Source organism: Cupressus sempervirens, chromosome 5, assembly GCF_028749045.1.
Source record: "Cupressus sempervirens isolate cs-2001-9-10 chromosome 5, ASM2874904v1, whole genome shotgun sequence".
Taxonomy (NCBI): Eukaryota; Viridiplantae; Streptophyta; class Pinopsida; order Cupressales; family Cupressaceae; genus Cupressus; species Cupressus sempervirens.
This window is the reverse complement of record NC_143122.1, coordinates 822914244-822931667: the sequence shown is the minus strand read 5'-3', so window position 1 is coordinate 822931667 and position 17424 is coordinate 822914244.

Below are 17424 nucleotides of genomic sequence, written 5' to 3'. Positions count from 1 at the left end.
GTCCTCTAACTGGCTTTAAAAGCTAACCAAAACCAACAACTAGACCCTAAAAACTAATGTGTTGATTCTTTTTTCCACATTCTTGTACCTTGTCTATTTTTTTCTTATGAAAATCACTCAGTCAAAATATGTTGACCGTAAAAGTTGCCTTCTTAAAACTAGTTGTAAACAAACATGTTAGGAAACCATAAAATGCTTTTGATTTTGTCTTCAAAGACAGGTGAAACTAACACTTGGGGAAATGAAAACAAGGACATTAGTTCATTTTCATGAGGAGAATATAAATCTATGATTTGGGCTTATGAAAAATAACAAAGAAAATTTGGCAAATGTTCAAAGTGGGGTACTTGGATTTGTAGAACTAGGAACACTTGCATAAAAGTGATTTTTCCAAATAGAATGGACCTAGGAACATTTGCAAATGGATTCATCAAGACCTAAAAACTAGCACACTTTACATATTTTCAGAGTGGAACATAGTGGAACAATCCATTTGGTTTAGAAAATCATAGATTCAAAATTATGACATCCTAAACATGGGTACTAATCAATCTGCACTTTATGACACCAATAAGACTTTACAAATTGCATTTGGAATTGCATTTGAAAACTAATCAAACAAATTTTTCATAAGCTCAAATATGAAACATAATAAGGGTTTAACCCCTAGAATGAAATGCAAAATAAATTTTCTTATTTTTGGTCAACTGGGTCAAAGTTATAACTAGTCAAATAGGACCTCTCAAAATTCTAAATAATTTGCATCAACATGACAACAGTCAACAACCAACTTTGAGCGATTCAAAATCTAGTCAAAACATATCAAAATGAATTGAAATTTGAAACATAGGTTTCCTGATATGCATACTAAATACTACCAAAATAGAAAATTATGAAACATAACTAGGTGCAAGATATTCAAATGCAAACTAGGGTTCTTGTTGTTGTTTGACACGGGCAAAAATGTAGATCTGAACATTTCTTAGAATGAAACTTCACAAAATGACTCTAGATGGAAATATATGAGCATGGGATGCATGGACACACTACATACAAGATATTAGAAACACGAAACACTTCATAAGCCTTAAAAGGAAAGTTGAGTACACATGCATTAAATGTACTTAAAAGGGCTCAAATTGACTCAAAATATAAAATGGTACTCAAATCAAGGATGCAATTTTAAGTCCCAACATGTAGAATTAAGAGAAATAATGTAGTGAGTAGATAAATAAAATATTGAATGATAAATACTTGTTTGTCCATAAATATCTTTGATGCAAATCATTCCAATTAGGATCCATATGTATCAAAACTGAAAATTATTGGAAACTACTATTGAAAGAATTGTTATGTTGTCATTGATGTCAAACCTTATTGATAAGATAGTTTGATATCTAATTTGAGTGTCTTACCTATTTGATTGATGAAGAGGATTTGAGAATTTGGTGATAACAAAAGCACCTAGAGGAAAGGTTGAGTTATGAGGAAGGAACTACAATGGGCACTTGATCAATTAGACATTGACAAGATGAAGTGATTATTTACAACATATTATAAGGAAGAAATTTATACTGAAGCCCTGAAGAAGTGATCAAAGATAGACCAAATACATAGGCTTTACCAATAAATAGAACATAAGATTAAGGAACTTGTAATATATGTCAAGTCATGCTAGTGTTGACCAAGCACCAATACAAGCCAAGTAGAAATAGTGTTGATAGAGCATCAGTATTGACCAAGTGTCAGTATATATTCCAAATAGGAAAGGTAGTAGTGATTAAGTAATCCACTAATAACTGATCATCACAATATAGTAGTGGCCAAGTGAAAATATTTTGACAATTTGTGAGAAATCATAATTTCTAGTGGATAGATTTGATATCTTGGGATATGTAAAGTGCATTGAAGAATATAAGGATGGATGACCTAAAACATTTAAATCAAAGGAAATCATGTTTATGTGTTTCTATGAAAGGATTCAAGGAGAATTTTGGAGAAGTTTCTAGAATAGAAAGAAGGAGATGAGATTATGGGGATTCAATGAATCTAACCTAAACCTAAGATCTATGGTGATGTTTAAGAAGAAAAAGATCAAAATTTCCTATTTAACGAGGCACAAGGGCTACAAAAAAGGTGGTTGGCAGTGGATGTGAGGACCTAACAAGGTTGGAGTAGTTGTTGATGTTATTGATAGGTGAACTTACGTAGAAGGCTAAGGATTTTTGAGAAGAAGTGAAGGGTGATTGCTTAAAGGATTGACAAGAAAATCAAAGACTAAGATGACAATGAAGGCCAATCAGTGAATCAACATTTGAGCCAAACTTGAGATACAAAATTGTAAATGAGTTATATTTTCCAAATCAAAACTAGCTATTACTTTGTAAAGATTGTATCAACATATGAAATTCCTTAATCAAGGTTGAACTAACAATCATATATAAATCCTTTAACAAGGTTGATTCCTAATAGAGCTCACTTCAAAAGAGTGAAAATATCGATGACATGTTACTCATAGTTTTTCCAAAATTGGGTTTACACTTTAAATTCTTGTGTCAAACTTGTGCGGATGTTATTAGTGATGATTTATTGTTAATGTTTATATTCTGCAAATCTATTATATTTAGGACAATGGATAGCTAGTTTATGTTACTAAAAGTTTACTATAGAGACTAAGCTAATGGATGTTAAGACCAAAATAATTTTAAGTGTTTGTTTGTTCAATAGGTACATTTGGACCTTTAATAACTAATCCCCCCCCTTCTTGGTTATTCTAAATATTCTAACAAAAAACTCTTCCATATAAGCATTTGTCAAAAAAATTGGGAATGGGACATTGGTTATTATTCCCCCAATAATGAAAAATTACCTCTGATATGGAAGCTAATACCCCCATGAAATGATTGATTCACTTCTCTATGATGCATAGCCTCTGAGATAAATTATTATTTTCTTGATCATAAGAGTTTGTGCATGTGAGATAGACGCATATGTCCAAGGTAACATTTAGAAATAATAATGTTCCATATATTACTCAGATATTTTTGTTGTAAATATGAGAGAAATAAATAAGAGGGGAGGGGTAAATTAGTTACCAATAAAATAATTCCAAATTCCTTAGATGTCAATACAAACTTCCTTGAAACTCATAGCTTAGTTAGAACTATATATTCACTATAACTCAGTTAACAAAATAATATGATATATTAATGTGTATTAACCTTTAGTAACTTAGTTGTATAAAGATAAAACAATAAGAAAATACCATGAACACATGAGACACAAAGATTCAATATAGAAACCCAATTTGGGAAAACAACCAATGCAACTAGTTACAACTTTTCACTCTTCTTAAGTGATCCTCATTAGGAGACAATGCTATTAAAGGTAAAAAAACACATTGTTAGGTGTGACCATAGTTTGGGATTTAGATCACCTTATTAGGAGTGGCCTTGTTAGAGGTATTTAGATACTTCAATCTAGAAATGCCACCTAGTTAGTGGATTTACAAAATGATTGTTAAGTCAACTCTATTAAGAGATTTCTTCACTACTAAAAGTGTTAGAGAGTAACAATGATTGAACTAATTTATAAAGCAACCAAATTATAGATTCAAATCACTATTCTAGGTTATCCTCTAGATCCTCCTTCATCAGAATATTCTTTGCATCTCCTTGGATACTCTTCTCTAAATCAAATATCCTTCTCTTTTCACATCTTCTTACACACACTATTCAATCCAATGTCAAGTTAGCTTGAATACCCTTACAAAAAAACAAATAACATCCACTAAGTCAAATTTCATAAACAAACTAATGAATTAAACTATTCTATTGAAGGTTAGGTAGATTGAAAAATTGGGTCACAAGGTTACCACTCAGTTCCTTAGTAATTGACCTCAGTTTACACTAAACTCCTTTAGTAACAAGACTAAGTCATTTTACACATAAATTCCTAAAATTTGGTTCTTCTAAACTTTTTCTTAGTGAATAATGAAGTCTTCTAAACTTAGTTCCAACTGGAAGCACTTAGTAAGAGTATAACTTAGTTCCAAATTATCAACAATCTCCCTTTATGGCATTGATGAAAACACAACATGTCATTAAGAAAATAAAACTTAGATCAATCAAATAATTTATAATATTTTATAATATCCTTAGTTTCATTCTTATTCTCTAACCATCCATGAGAACTTCCTTTGAGATTCTCCTTCTGCCATCTTATCTCCAAACTCCATCAAATCCCTCTTGAAAATTATTGCCTCTGATTACACCAATCTCTCTCAATGAATATATGATATGATTCTCTCTCTCTTTGACATCAAATGCTAAAGACTTGACATATTTCTTTTATAATGTAACTAATTTACTGATTCATATACAATAAATTTTGACTTCTTTGCATCAACTTGATATAAATTCCTCAATAAACATGTATTGATACATCACTAATTTGTACTCTAGTGAGCATCAATTATGGGAATGAGCCGTAGCTTTCCTCTTATATAGAAAATGAATCTATAGTTAATGAATTGGTAAATATGTCAGCAACCTTCTCCTTTGTGTTAACTTATTCCAATCTAACCTCTTTATCTTGAAATAATTCTCTTAGAAAATGATACTTGATTGCAATATATTTTGTCTTGGTGTGCATCACTATATTTTTAGATATATTGATTGCACTTGTGTTATAACAATAGATAACCACTTGATCCTTTATTTCTTCCTTCATTCCTAATAAAAGTTACTTGAACCACATTATGTTGTAGCAATTAACTACTACAACAACATATTATGCCTCTATTGTAGACTAAGATATGCATTTATGCTTCTTACTTGTCCAAGATGCTAACCTCTTTCAAAGAAAAAATGCTCCTCCACTAGTTCTATTCTTTTCATCAATGCTTCCAGCCCAATTCGCATCAATAAAGGATTTCAACTCAAAGTTCCCTCCTTTCTTGTACCATAGACCATAGTCTTGAGTAGCTTTTAGATATCTCATAATTATTTTGATTTCCATCATATGATTTTCTTTGGGATTTGTCACAGAATATTGCAACTATACCAATTGTTAATTCAATATTAGGTCTTGTATGAACAACATACTAAAGTTTTCCAATCATAGATCTATTGCTAGTCTAATTTACCTCTTTTGAATCATCATCCTTGGATAATTTGTTTCTAGTAGACGTAGGTGTTCCAACTAGTTTTGAATATTCCATTCCAAAGGTCTTCATGATCTCCTCTACCTTCAACTTAGCTTCTTCTTATAGAGACTTGGTTAGAGCCATTTTTAACTTGGGTTGCACTGACTATAACTTAGGTTGCACTAACTACAACTTGGTCTCCTCTATCTAAGACTTGGTTCCCATAGTCTATCACTTGGGTTCCTCTGTCTGAGGTAGGAAACATGTAGTTTAGGTGAAGTCTAAGTAAAAAAAATTAAATTTTGTTTAATTTCTAGTTCTAACTAGGTTTCCTTTTGTAATGCCCCACCCGGAGATCCTTGGAAACAAGGATTCAAATCAAGCCAAGATATTTTTTTTTTACAAGTATGAATGCACATGACAACATCATACAAGGATCACAATGATCGCAACGGAAGACTTCAACACAATCCCGGCAACCAACGAATCTCCGAACGCCACTACCAAACTGACACACACAAATAAAGCCAACAACGACAACAACAAGATGAGGGCACAAGAAATGACCACTCATAAACAAAACACCAAGCTAGGGTAAAATGCAGAATCCCAAAATTTGGCTAAGTCTGAAATCCTGAAGCCCTGAAAATTGGCTAAGTCTAGATTTCTGAAGCCCTGAAATTTCCTAGAATCCATAACTTATCTCTGAGAGGTCTGAAACCTATCTCAAACGATTTGTTGCATATATTAAAATATATCTTAAGTATAAGTTATAAGGAATTAAATATACGTCAACTTATACTTAAACGATATATTTTAAACCCCAAGAGACTAAAACAGAAACATGAAGACTCGATTTCAAGAGAAACCGACAGAATTCAAAATGCAACAGCATAGGGTCAAAGAATGCCCAAAAGGGTATCCAAAACCACTCTCAAAAAGATTGGATCATAAAGAAAAGTGCCTGCTGATGGCACGCGCGGGTTTTTCACAAAAATTGTGCGACACTTTTTACTATGGGAGGGCGATACTTCTCCTTAAGGCGTGCGACACTCTTCCAGTGTCGTACGACACTTCTCAAGAAGGCATGCGACACTTTTCAGCATCGTATGACATTTCTCAAGAATACGTGCGACACTCTTCCAGTGTCGTACAAAATTTCTCAAGAAGTCGTGTGATACTTTACAGTGTCGTACGACATAGTTTGCATGGGCGTGTGATACTTTTTAAAGTGTCACACCATGCTCAACAAATGTCGCCCATAGAAACACGAAAACACTCCCAGAATCAAAAAGGACCAAAATAGAGCAAAGAACCTCCACATCAGGGAGTATCGGATCCAAAAAGGCTCAAGGAATGAACACTCGAGTGCAAGAACAACACAAATTGGAGAACATCAACCATCTAAACTACAGCAGCATAGAACACGCTGAATATAAACATCGCAGAGAACAAAAGCAACATTGCAATGTACATAAATACATCTCAGGAACAAAACAACCAAACTAAGTACGCGGTTCCTCCCAACCGTCAATAACATCATAAGACCATCGTGGGTCCTAGCCATCCCCTGCGCGTAACATCCCAAGCCACCGACCAGATCGTCAGTACTGTCGTAATAGGGATGTCACCACTAAAACATGCAACAATATAAGCATAAGGAAATCTAACATGCTAGTAGTAAAGCATAAAGATAATCCTACAATAGATAACATCACCTATCACATGCTAAACAGCAGTAAGCAATAGATATACTACTAAATCAAATAACGTCATATAATCATATGCTAAACATCATGATAAGGGAATGCGTCAAGTAAACTAACATCATCTAAACATGATATACAAGCATCCCAATGAAAGCATAAATCACAAGAAAGCATACTCTGAAACCCAAAGTACCAAGTGAAGACATCCAGCAACGGTCGCACTAGGACAAAAGATCATCTCTGTACACCGATCCCTAGCAGTGGTGAAGGTAGCTACGCCTCCCAACCACGTGGCACCCATAGGTCCACACCCGCCGTGCTGATGGAGATAATGATCCAACCACAAACACACATAAAACACAACATCCATGGCTAACACTCACGCCAAATAGTATGATGGCTGAACCAAGAACCTAAGACAATGCAAGGAGTACAGGTCCTGGTCAGACACTCAAAAAGCTACTAAGTAGGGACTAACATCATGGAGAGTCGCTTGGCATCAAAAATCCCAAGCTTGGATCATGTGGATTCAGCATCCCTCAACGGAATGGCTCGGCACAGCATTTTATTATCTTAAATTTTATTACCAGTCACACATTTTCTTTAATTATCACTTATTTAAAACTTCATATCCTCCACTAACCCTCTGGGCACAATGATCACCAAGCTGCAAGATAAAAGCCCCCTCCATATGCTACCCTACCCTACCCATGCTCATCCTACGACAAGTTCTTGTGGGCATGCATACTCCCATCCCAACCCCAATGATCATAACTTTCGGCAAATCCACGAAAGATTGGGCCTCGCAAATCACCCAACAAATGTACGCATATGTACTCATGTGTGGCACACCACCATCATGAAGATCATAACACAAGGACAGGAATGAGAACACAATGCAAAGAAAACACCCAACTGAAAGCAACACAGGAAGGATGTATTCTACATGAATCCCAAAGCCAATAAAACCATACATCATAAAATCACTCAACCGGCCTCAATCCGAGAGTATGGATTCTACATGAATTCCAATGATGTTACAAGACCAAACATCATGAACTCACTCAATTGGCCTCAATTCGAGAGTATGGATTCTACACGAATTCCAATGATGTAACAAGACCAAACATCATGAACTCACTCAATCGGCCTGAATCCGAGAGTATGGATTCTACATGAATCCCAATGATGTAACAAGACCAAACATCATGAACTCACTCAATCAGCCTCAATCCGAGAGTATGGATTCTACACGAATCCTAGCGTTCACGAAACAAAAGCAAAGGTCCAACAAAACATAACAAATATAAAATCACTCAACCGAACACAACGTCGGGAGTACGGATGCAAAATGCATCCCAATGCAACATAAAAGTGCTAAAGTGGTCTGACTGATATCCAAACGGATCATCAAGGTCCACGACCCACATTGTGCCAAGAAAACTTGAGAAAACAGGGTGGCACGCAAAATGAGGTAAAACCCCCAAAATTTTGAAAACTTCAAAATTAAAACCCATTTGGCCTTTGGGTTCAAAAACCCCAAAAATCTAAAAATAAATGAAATCGAACACCGTATGCAAAAATGGCCAGCATAATGGCGTACAATCCCAAACCCTCATCTCAAAAAATAGAGAAACGTTCATACCCGCCCAACCGGGTAGAACTAGCATACAGAAACGGAGGGGAACACTAGTTCTCAGCCTCCAAACAAACGGCTACCAAAAACAGAAGCAGAAACGGAGCAGAACCAATAAAACAGGAAAGACCTACCTCACAGGTAAAAGGGCAAAACGGGAATCTGAACCATAAAATAAATATCTCGCAGAAGTAGCTGAAAATTGCGGCAATCTAAGGTTTCTCCGAGCTGGATCCAACGAGCCCAACCTCGCGACGATCCCACGCCCGTAGCTCCCACAACGAACAAAATAGTAAATCCTCATGAAGAGGATTTTGGGTTTTACTCTCCAACTTTCCAATTCAAAAGTGAGAAGTGAGGAATTAAATTCCTCTTTGGATACTTGTTCACTTTTTAGGTGAATAATCGATTAGGGCATTTAACCAGCCAATCTAGTTAAACTCTGAATCGACCCAAACAAAAATAGGCTATTCCTATAAATAGGAATTCATCTATGGCAAATCTGCCAGAAATTAAAATAAATCAATTAAAAAGCCCGAAAACCCAAAAACACATAAATCACCTTAACAACTTTTGTGACAATGCAAACCTCTAAATGCACAGACACGCTTACAGTTCTAATCACATAATGCAAATGAGTTCGGATTTAATAATCACCGAAAGGTTTAAATTAAATATTTAATTAAGGATACGTCGACCATACAAAGGCGACATTGGTAAAATATGAACGACTGAATCACTAACTCCATGTGCCACTGCCAGGGATATAAATCCTGCACACTAAACAACACGATCAAGTGCAATTGCATATAATAACATAGCCGAAGCAATAAATGTATTAAATCACCTAATTTAACCATTTATTTAATTATATTAAAATAATCTATTTACATCACTCACATTCGCAAAAGGCATAGCAATGCAGGAATGAAGTAAATAACCATAGCATTAAATCCATCACATAACAAAATCAGAGGTATGTCCAAATACTAGATAACCAGATAACATCATAAAACACGCTGTCATCTCAAAATAGCATCATCATGCAATATGATTAACTAAACAGCATAGTAGTCTAATATCTATGATACTGGAATCAAAGAGTAACATTCGACCCTCAGGTCATCTCAAATGTAAAACATCACATGAGTAACAAATATCTCTCTAATCAAAAATATAACAAGGTAAATGCCTGCAGTACATAACCAAATAAATCAACATGAACAATCCATTCTAATTAGTTAAGCATTTAAAACACATAAGCAAAAATAGTCATAAACATGACTAACCACTGCTACAGGAACCTAGTCCAGTGTAGCATGGTAAAAAGTACACAGTGCAATCTCTGCACACATCTCAGGGTAATCACGGAACAACCTCATGATACCACATCGATCCTGGTAACCACTGGCACAAACCTCAGTGAACCAAAAATCACATCATAATCTCAAAGATCAGTCAAAAGCATAAACAAAGCAACTGATAAAGAAACATAAATCCAAACACCTCAATGGTGTAGACCACTCAGGGTCACAATCATGATCCATCACAACAAAAGATCAGCAAGGTTGCATCCATCAAGACGACTTACAAAAGTCAAATGGGAGAGGCACTATACCTTTACCATTCAAAAGCTTGGCCTTCCCATTCATGAATTCTATGTTGTATCCAATGTTGTTCAGTTGTACCACACTTAGAAGATTGTGTCTTATTCCTTCAACTGAGAAGGCATTATCACATTTGATTCCATCAATCAATGCAATGCATCCTTTTTTCTTCACATAACATGGTTCATTGTTTCCAAATTTATCACTTCCACCATCATAGTGATCCAAGTGTTCAAACTCTATTTTATCACTATTCATATGATGAGAACAACCACAATCTATTATACATGTGTCTTTCTTTCTTACATAAGAAATAAGTGCCATCCTTTTATTATCCTCATCATCCTCATCATCTTTAATAGCAATATATAGACCATTTCATCTTCATTATTACTATCAAAATCTTTAGAAATATAACAATATTTCTTACCTTTGTCTTTGTAGCCTTTGTAACTTTTGAAATCTTTCTTGCCTTTGAACTTGTTGGATTTAATGTCATCTTTACTTTCCTTTGATAAGTAGGAGATAATTTCCACAGGAAGTCAAATTGTGATATTGCTATCAGGATTTAACTATGTGATTTTTGAGTCAAAATCATTGACCCATGTTTCATGATTATTGATCCAACATGAATCAATCTCTCATAAGAATAAATGGAACACTTAGCACTCATTGGATCTAGGTTATTCTCACAGGGGTGAAGCAGCAGGACTTCCCGAGAGGTCACCCATCCCAGTACTACTCCTTCTTGAGCGCTCTTAACTACAAAGTTTCCTCCATAGTTAAACCCAAAGCTTGCAACCCCATTTGAAAAACCTTCACCAAGTGTTGTGCCTTATGAACCATTCATTAGAAAGCCCCTTAAGCTCATCAATTGATGAGTAGGAGATAATTTCCATAGCAAGTCAAATTGTGATATTGCTATCAGGATTTAACTATGTGATTTTTTAGTCAAACTCATTGACCCATGTTTCATGAGTAGTGATTCAACATGAATCCATCTCTCATAAGAATAAATGGAACACTTAGTACTCATTGTATCTAGGTGATGCTCACAGGGGTGAAGCACTGGGACTTCTTGAGAGGTCATCCATCCCAGTACTACTCCATCTTGAGCACGCTTAACTATAGAGTTTCCTCCATAGTTAAACCCAAAGCTTGCAAACCCATTTGCAAAACCTTCACCAAGTGTTGTGCCTTACTTTCCTTGTTTGGACAGCTTACAACAATGTGACCAACTTATTCACAAGAAAAAAAAATCAGTGAAATTTTTTCTTTATATTTACCTTTGCCTTTTAATAACCTCCTTGCAAGCAAGGCTTCAATGGCTTCAAGATCACATTCTTCATCTTCTTCATTGTCAAACTATTTTCTTCTTGAGTTTCCTCCCTTTCTACCAAGGGTTGGTTTTGATTGGAATGTAGATTCTATGTTGTGGGATCTAGAAAGATAGTTATCAAAGTTATCCAAACCAAAAGTTGCTAACCTTCCCAATAGTGCATCCAAAGTTATATCATTTTTGGGATCACATCCCATCTCTTTAATAGATGAAACTCTAATTGCATAAATAGGAAGAAGAGATTTTAATACCCTGCTGACTACTATTGCATCTTCAATTTTTTCTTCCTGAGGCTCTAATTACACTCACACATGCTTTGATTATCTCACTATATTTTGCAATGTTTTCATCTTCTCTCTGTATATGAGCAATGTTAGTATGCTAATAGAAACCAAATTTAAATAAAGCTTCTACAAACTAAACAAAATTCATAAACTTCAAGATAGACTAAGATGAGCTCTCAATTCAGAATATGAGCCATTAATGGACTCTCTCAATAAGAAGCTCTCTTGTTGAGTGGCTTTGTCTAAATAGATAGGATGTATGCTCAAGCTTATGATTCAAAAATGGCTTCAAATGGAGTTGGAATTTGGGTGTGAGTGTATGGTTTTGATGTAAAATGACTTCTTAAAATGGCATTATGACTTTACTTCATGGATTGTGTTATTTTGCAAAGGGGAAGGATCCAATTTATAGGCAAGAGGCTTGAGGGATTGAGGGCTAAGATGAAAGGATGGGGAAAAGCTCATGGAGGGCTCAGATTGCATGAGAGGAGAGCACATAGATTGTGCTTCCTTACAACGAATCAAGGAGTGACACATGTCATATGGTGAGAGGATGGAGGAAAGAGGAAGGATGAGTTAAAAAAGGAGGCTCAAGGGATAAAATCTTCATAAAGACCCTCATAATGGCTTGTAAGAGCAATAAAAGGGCTTGGAAGAGTCATTTATGGCCTAGTGGGCTTCACAAAGTTTTATGGTTGAGATATTTTGAGGGAGATGAGAGCAATTTCGACTTGGACTTGATTAGGAAGGTTTTAAGCTTGCTTAGGCTTGTGCAAATGATTAGAGTATGGATTAGGATGGTTTAGGATTAGCTTAGAGATAGGCAAGTGGATGGCATTTAATGAGGGTGGGTGAAGGAGGAGATATTTGTTAACTTTGGCTTGGGTTAGTAAGTTTTAACCCATGTTTAGGGAATGTGACAAGGTTAGGAGGGGATTAGGATTAGGTTTAAAGACATCTTCTAGAAGAGTCTAGACTTTGGATGAGGATAAAGACTTTCTGGAATAGTCTAGAACTTCCTAGGATGAGGATGAAGACTTTCTAGAAGAGTCTAGAACTTCTTAGGGTGAGGATAAATTAGATTTTTAGAAATAAATAAAGTTTTATTTATTTCAAGGGTTTGGGTTGAGGAGATATTTATTAAAAAAAATTTAATAAACATGAGGATTAATATTTAATCTTAATTAAATATTTTGAGTTGGGATTAGGGGTAGGAAATGATGGGATTAGCCTTTAATCAAAATTAAAGAAGGATTAGAAGATTTTGGAAGAGGTTAGTGGTCTTAAGGAAATTGGCCAAATTTTGGGCAAAAAATAAATTTTTTATTTATTTTGGGTTTTTTGGTCAATTTATTAATTAAATAATTAATAAATAAGGAAATAATGTTTAAATAAGATTTAAACATTTTTGGGAGGGATTCCTTAATTAAATATTTTTAATTAAGATAAAGGGATTTAATGGCATAAAAATTAATTAAATAATTAAATAATTAATTAATTAATAAATGATGATGTCATCAAAAAAATTTCAGAAAATAAAAATACTTTATTTTCTAAAGGTTTTTAGGTGTCTACACTCTCATTATCATCTGATCAAATTGACCTCTTGAAATTTCTACTTAGGTTCTCCTGACATTGTCATCTCCTCCATTGATCTTTTGTAGCTTATTCCACATTTCATGAGCAATAGGTCAATCATTGATTTCATCAAATTTGGCATAATTGAGAGAAAAATAAATGTCAATCATAATTGTGTTGTGATTTTTATTTTCTATCATTTGATCCATGGTCAATGGATTAGGAGCTGATACGTACTTGTTACCTAGGAATTTTAGGCCTATATCTCCAATGGTTTCCAAATGTAGCTTTATGAGATCCTGCCATGCTTTAAAGTTATCTTTGTTCAACTTAGGAATCTCTTTTCTATAAGACATCTTGATCTAAGGCTTAGGTCCTTGAAACCTTTTCTGCAAGCACCGACTACTCTAATACCAATTGTTGAAATATGAGAGAAGTAACTAAGAGGGGAGTGGTGAATTAGTTACCACTAAAACAATTCCAAATCCCTTAGATGTCAATACAAACTTCCTTGAAGCTCACAACTCAATTAGAACTAGATATTCATTATAACTCGGTTAACCAAGAAATATGATATATTGATGTGTATTAACCTTTAGTGACTTAGTTGTAGAAAGATAAGGCAATAAGAAAATAACATGAAAATATGAGACACCAATTTAACATGGAAACCCAATTTGGGAGAACCACCAATGCAACTAGTTACAACTTTCCACTTTTCTGAAGTGATCCCACTTCTAACAGGGTGGTTAAATCCTCTAACAATGTCACATTTAACAGTGTGTTGAAAGCCTTTAATAGGGTAGACCTTTTATAGGGCATCACTTCAGAAGAGTGAAAATTGAGTAGCATGTTACTGGTGGTTTTTTCCAAATTGGGTTTCCACGTAAATCATTGTGTTATGTGTTGATTTCTTATGTGTTATGCTTGCATGTTGATTTACAGTAACTTGTTGACTAGCAAAGTTAATGCCTAGATGAATGAATGGTTGAATGGGCTCACTACACTTAGTGAAAAAGTTTGAATAGGACATTTGGACCTTGAATAACTAATTCATCCCCCCCCCCCCCCCCTGCCCCAAGTTATTTTAAAGAACTTCTAACAATTGGTATTAGAGCCATCTACTAATCTAGTTTCAAGGTACTAGAAGCAGGAAGATCAAGATGTCCAAGAGAGAAGTTCCCAAGATCAACAAAGATAACTTTTCTACATGGTAGAGTTTGATGAAATTACACCTTAGATCTATAGGTGACTATGCACAAACCTCAATTGGAATAGAACATGTAAATCTAGCTAGACCTTTTACTGCAAATAATTTGAGCAAAAAAGAGCACAATCAGGCAATGTTAGAGATTGCCTCTGCACTCAGCTATGCAGAATATCATGACATCAAAGATTGTGCCACTGTATTCAAGATGTGGAAAGCCCTATCAGATATCTATGAAGGAGATCAGAATGTCCAAAGAGCAAAGAGAGAAAGCCTAAGAGGAAAGTTTGATGACATGAAAATGGAGGAGGGAGAAAATGTTGCTCAATATGCTGCTAGAATAAAAGAAGTGGTAAGTGCAATAAGAAGTCTAGGTGGTCAACTGGAAGAAGAAACTATCATCAATAAATACTTAATAACTCTACTTCCTATTTATGCTATTAGAGTTTTAGCCATCCAAGAGCTAAGGTGTGTAAAAGGAAAATCACTAACCTTTGAAGGAATTGTGGGAAGACTTACTACATTTGAGCTATCCAATTTTGATAACTACATACTTGAGAACCTTGAATCTTCTTTCAAGGCCAAGATCACAATAAAATATACTAAGGAGGAGACATCAAGAAAGAAGAGAAGAAAAGGAAAACATGCATCCAGTGATAGCAACGTAGATGAGGAAGATGTGGAACAGTTGGAAGCACTATTGACTAGGAGATTCCATAGAGGCAAAGGTAAATTCAAAGGTAAGCTCCCTATTATATGTTTTAATTGCAATGAAGTATATCATATTGTTGCAAGGTGTACATAGAAGAAGAACTAAAAAGAAGGAAACAAGTACAAGAATAAGAGAGAAGATGATAGCAAAGACTACAAAGAAAAAGGCAAAAGATGCTACATTGTTGAAGAAGACTTTGATGAGAATGACAATGAAGTAGTCTATGTGGCGATAAAGGATGAATTAGATAAAGATTAAGATGAAGTAACATCATTGGTTCCTTGTGTGAACAAGAATGACAACTGGATCATAAATAATGGATGCTCACATCACATTGCAAGAGATAAAAGTAAGTTCATTACCTTTACTCAATATGATGGAAATAGTGTTAGATTTGGTAATGATGCTCCATGTCAAATCAAAATAAAAGGTTCCATTAAACTCACAGAAAAATTTCATGTGATAATGCATACTATGTTGAAGGATTGAACTAAAAAATTTTGAGTGTGTCACAATTAGGCAATGTAGGTTGCAAAGTTGAATTTGGAAACAAAACTGCCAAGATCTATGACATTGATGGAAATCTGATAGGAAAAGGTGAACAAACTAGGAGTAATATATTTTACCTAGATATGGAAGATACAACCTAGCTTATTGTTAGAATTGATGATGTGTGGTTGTGGCATAAAATATTATGTCATGTTAATTTTGATAATCTGATTAGTATCAGCGAAAAGAAGAAGGTCAGAGAGTTTCCCAAATTGAAGAAACCTGAAAATGCAATGTGCCAACAATATCAACTAAGGAAGATGACTAAGTCTAATTTCAAAAGCAAAACATTCACTTCCAAAGAAATACTAGGGCTAGTCCATACAGACTTATGTGGTCCAATAGAAGTGTAGAGCTACCTAGGAGACAGATACATAATGTTATTTGTAGATGACTATTCAAGGATGATGACTGCTATGTTTTTAAAGAAAAAATTTGTTGCATTTCAAATGTTCAAGTGGTATTTGGCTAGAGTTGAGAAGGAAAAATAGAAGAATCTGAAATGCCTATGGTCAGATAGAGGAGGTGAGTTTATATCAAAGGAGTTTGAGATATTCTGCAATGACAAAGTCATCAAAAGGCAAACATCAGTACTAAGAACTCCACAACAAAATGGTTTTGTTGAAAGAAGAAATAGATTAGTAATTGACTATGCTAGAACCTTGATGATGGAGAGAAATGTTGCACTAAAGTACTGGAAAGAAGTTGCAAGCACTGCAGTCTATACACTAAATAGAGTTCAAGCTAAGAAAGGTACAAATGCAACACCTTTTGAACTATGGTATGGTCACTCACTTAATGTAAAAAATATCAAAGTATTTCGTTATAAATGCTATATTCTTAAAGATACTAGAAATGGAAAGTTTGATGCAAAGAGTGATGAAGGCATATTCCTTGGATACTCCACTAGAAGCAAAGCATATAATTGTTTGAACACTAATACTAACAAGATTGTGGAGAGTGCAAATGTAAATCTTGATGAGCATGCAGAAGTTCAAGTTGATGAGTCCAAGAAATCAAAGGATTATAGATCCTTTGTATACTTTTATGAAGGAATGAATGTTGAAGACAATGCTGCAAATCAAGTTAGGAATCAGTAACAAATTTCAATATCAGCCAAGTCATAGCTAGTGAGCGTCGAGCTGCATTCAGAAGCTAAGTTGCAGAATGTAGAAAATGCACATTCTAATTTTGAAGATAGTATACATTAGAGAAATGATGAAGTACCAGATGGAGAAGATCAAAATGACTCTAAAATTGAAGGATCAAACATGGAAAGAAGGACAGAACCAAGGTTAGCCAAATATGTAAGAAGACATCACCCTGCTGATCAAATCATTGGTGACAAGGATGCCAGACCAATAACAAGGAATAGACTCAGGAAATAATGTCTGCTAAGCAAGGTTGAACCCAAAATAGTGAAGGATGCACTACAAGATGGTGACAGGTATAAATCTATGGAAGAGGAGATAGATCAAATTGAGAAGAACAAAACTTGGACCCTAGTTCCTAGACCAGCTAATAATAATGTAATTGGTACCAAATGGGTTTTTAGAAACAAACTTAGTGAGAATGATGAGATAATAAGAAACAAAGCCAGATTAGTTTACAAAGGTTATGCACAAGAAGGATTGGATTATGGAAAAATATTTTCCCC